Source organism: Anneissia japonica, unplaced genomic scaffold, assembly GCF_011630105.1.
Source record: "Anneissia japonica isolate Jap-2015-1 unplaced genomic scaffold, ASM1163010v1 scaffold287861_len940595_cov192, whole genome shotgun sequence".
NCBI lineage: Eukaryota > Metazoa > Echinodermata > Crinoidea > Comatulida > Comatulidae > Anneissia > Anneissia japonica.
Genome location: NW_022733264.1, coordinates 114,446 through 118,701, shown reverse-complemented (window position 1 = coordinate 118,701; position 4,256 = coordinate 114,446). Strand labels below are relative to the sequence as shown.

The 4,256-nt window shown below is 31.7% G+C and overlaps 1 long non-coding RNA gene across 1 annotated transcript in view; it reads right to left on the bottom strand.

The window, feature by feature from the left end:
• Window positions 1–1,255: 1,255 nt before the first annotated feature.
• Window positions 1,256–4,256, bottom strand: part of LOC117116166 — a 5,560-nt gene continuing 2,559 nt past the window's right edge. The window contains exons 2-3 of the long non-coding RNA XR_004446688.1: window positions 4,071–4,160; window positions 1,256–1,743 (exon numbers count right to left, since the gene is read on the bottom strand). This is a non-coding gene — a long non-coding RNA (uncharacterized LOC117116166). The remainder of the gene's footprint in view (window positions 1,744–4,070; window positions 4,161–4,256) is intronic.

Here is a 4,256-nt window from a genome sequence, read left to right as displayed (position 1 = left end):
ATATATATATATATATATGTATATATATATATATATATATATATATAATATAGGCTAAATTGCATACGTTGACATAAAAGAAAAAAATTAATTTCAGACGCATATTTATAAATACTATAAAAAACTATTAAATAAGCCTGCAATCTTTGTTCTGATGTAACATTTCCGAATATGTAAGAAATAAAGTTTTCTAATGTGTAATTTGAAATACGTCATTGAGTACTTCCTTTGTTGTAATTGCATTAATACTATATATTTCATGATATTAATTGGTATATAATCGAATTAAATATATTATAATAAATTCGAATCGAATTTACCACTATCATAGGCTACTACTATATCTGTCTCTTATACACATCTAGATGTGTATAAGAGACAGATATATATATATATATAAATATATATATATATATAAAATAGGCTAAATTGCATACGTTGACATAAAAAAAAATTAATTTCAGACGCATATTTATAAATACTATAAAAAAAACTATTAAATAAGCCTGCAATCTTTGTTCTGATGTAACATTTCCGAGTATGTAAGAAATAAAAGTTTTCTAATGTGTAATTTGAAATACGTCATTGAGTACTTCCTTTGTTGTAATTGCATTAATAATATATATTTCATGATATTAATTGGTATATAATCGAATTAAATATATTATAATAAATTCGAATCGAATTTACCACTATCATAGGCTACTACTATATCTTATAAACACTAATATATTCAAACATCTACATGATACAAACAAATTACGAACGTTTTCAGATCCTGGTGCCGTCGAATTTTACAAAACAGGAAGTGACGTAGTTGCTAGGCAACAAACTCATGCATAATCATGAATATTCAGTAACACCTGTTCTAATTAGACTAACAATAAAATCTTTTTGGTCGATTTTGACAAAATCGACCAAAAAGATTTTATTGTTAGTCTAATTAGAACAGGTGTTACTGAATATTCATGATTATTCATGAGTTTGCTGCCTATTAACTACGTCATTTCCGGTTTTATGTTTTGTCGTTAAGGGCGTCGTCTAAAGGATTTCATTAAAGTTTCATCACAACCATAAATATAGGCATATATGTGCGGCTCTGGATTTCATTGCTAGTTTAATGATGGAGGTATATATTGTTTAATAGACAAAGTAGTTTATATTGATAAAGCAAATAATTCTTCACTTCTAGTTTATAAGTATATTTAGCTATTGGATTAAAGTAAACAGAGACATTGAATAAGATGAGAAGCAATTCATAACTCCAGTTGATCTTTATTTCTAAGCACTGAAATCAAGTTAGGACATTTTTATACACTTTAACAATATATATTATATGTACGTTCATCAAAAATCCATATGCCTGGTTTTAATTCTCAAAATATTATATCTTATTATCTTACATATGCCTGTGTCTGTATTATTTGCAACAATATTACGGGATATTTTCTATTATTTAGATAAATAGTACTAGTAATAACATAATAACGTATATAGGCCTATTAATAATCATATAAAGCCTATAAAAATAATAAATATTGTTATCGCTATTATGAGATTTTTGAAGAGGATTATAAAAAAATTAAAAATTCGCATTGTATGTTAATTAATGACATATCCAGGATTTTTGCAGGAAGCTTGATGAGTGATAACATTTTACTATCTATAAATAGTTGGTAAGTTCTGTTTCCCTTTCACGATCGAGTCCGAGCATCTTCTGACATTTGTGAATTTTTCTCCTCTCTGAAAGAGAAAAATATATTTAGAAAAAATTTAGAAAAAGATAAAGAATTATATAACGATTATCAACAGCATAATATGTAAGCCTAAGTAAAAATTAGTGAGCATCCCAACCCGAACGTTATCGCATTGTAGGTCTATGTACAATGCTGCTGATACAACATATTGATCATAATTCTTATCATATCAGCATTATCCAGGGGTGGTACCATCGGTGGGGGGGGGGGGGGGGGTAGGGCCCCGTCAGTGAGTGATGGCCCTCTTATCGGGGAGAAAAAATACAATTCACCGTGGAAAAAAAATATATGTATTTTGTATATATTAGTAGACACTAAAATCGATTAAATTAGCATTTAAAACCAATAAATTGTCAGAAATTTCCTGGACCACTTTTGAAACATTTTGAGAGACGCTCGACCACGCCCACTCTGCTCTTGTCGGGGGCATTGGCCCCGTCTGAGGTCGGGGACCTCAAACTCCCTCGGGACATAATGGCTCCACCCCTGGCATTATCATATTCCTTATTAATTACCACAATATCATCACACCACGAAATGAATGAGGTTTATTAATACATGGTATTTTGTAGGCCTAATAGATTACAGTAGCGTGAACAAATTATGTTAACATTCGATCGTCATAAATAAAATATATGAAAGTGTACAATTCAATAGAAATGAATATATAGATTTATATATTTGTATAAACATAATACTATCACTATATCTTCATACAAACAATTTTTATGATATAATATTTAAAGATATACTGTCTGTCATGAGCTAAAACTTGAAAAGTTTAATTCCATAATCGAATTTATTAATTATTTATATTAAGTAAGTTATTAAATTACAATTAAAAATCTGAATGAAATTTCCCCCCTGTCAATTAACAGGCAGTTAAAAAATACCTTTGCTTTATTCTTATTATATGCATAGATACTTAAATTGGCTGGTAGAGTCAAAGTAAGGATTTCAGTAGTAAAATATCCGTAAATCAGGAAAAATAAGAAAAAATGCAGACATAGGGTCCAACAACTCTAAACAGGGTCCGAAACAAGGGACTGCCCAGAGCCTCCGCCAGCATCCCGGAATACAATTCCTGGTAGGGATCATGTTGAAAGATAGGATCGCACATGTGATTTTGACCACAATCTTGGGGAATGGCTATCGAAATAGCCTAACTTTGTTTGGACCGGCAAAATAAGTTTTTTTTTGTTGTTGTCGTGGAGCCCATGTTATTTTATAAGTTGTCGAACGCATAGAGACCTCGTTTATTTGCGCTATATAAATCCATCTATTATTATTATTATTGTTATTATTAAGTTATGGTAACTCGGGGTACATGGGCAAGGCTAGTTGTTTTTGAATTTAACAAATAATAACTTTCAGCTATTTACAGCACGTACAAATGCTACTGGAGCACATAGTCACACTGAGACATTGACGCTCACCCAAGTACGGCTTATTTTGGTTTTCTGAATTTAGATTTTTTAAGCACCCGGTGCTTTATAAATTGTCAATATTATTATTACTGCAGTGCATCCTCCAATTCATCCTCCAATTCGAGACCCCCCTAATTCGAGACCACTTTTCCGAAGACCCAAATGACAATCTTCAACATTTTAACACAAAGCTAACCCTCTAATTGGAGACCAACCCTGAGACCACCCCAAATTTTCAGGTCTCAAAGGTGGTCTCGAATTGGAGGGCGAACTGTATTTACCTAAGATGTAAACTGCTCTTTATTTTCGTAGAAATACAATTTGACAACTAATGCCAGTGTGCTGGAGCCCAGGTTCTGTCTCTTATACACATCTCAATTGTACTCAAATTAAAGTCTGAGCGTTCCATTTCTGGCCATTTAGAGCATGGAGGTTGAGGTGGTCTAGATTCTCCATTTGTGAAAGTCCGTCCCTGGGTCCCTCTATTTCGTATTCCTGGATCCGACACTGGTAGCTGTAATTGATATATCGACATCATTGAGGTACATCCATGACTAATATCACTCTATTTATAAAGACGGTTTCATTTGGGCCTACCTCTATCACTTTCGTTTAACTTTAAAGATAATATTTAAAATTAACAAGCCCCAAGATCTAAAGAACGTTCCTTTTGCCAGCTTCAGGTATTTGATTTGTTTAGCGAGTAACTTGGAAAGTGTGTTGTTGAAGAGAATACAGGTATGTCAGTGCATGGCTCTGTTGAGGGAAATTGTCAATGCCTTGAATGCCTAACAACCGTAGTCAAAATAATAAATATATTATGATGACAGAATTCTCATTTATATTTATTGTATTCACAATACAAAATGTTCAATACTGTACTCACATTTGCTATTACAGTAATTGTAAAGTCTTCTTCGTAGTCTTTCAACTCCATTACAGTCTAGCATTGTTTACAGTATATGTAAAACTTCACCTGAAGATGTATAAAGAAATTTATTATTCTTTTTTAAAGCGTCATTCCTTTATGATGATGAGAATAATAGTGGTGACGAGAATAATCATGATGACG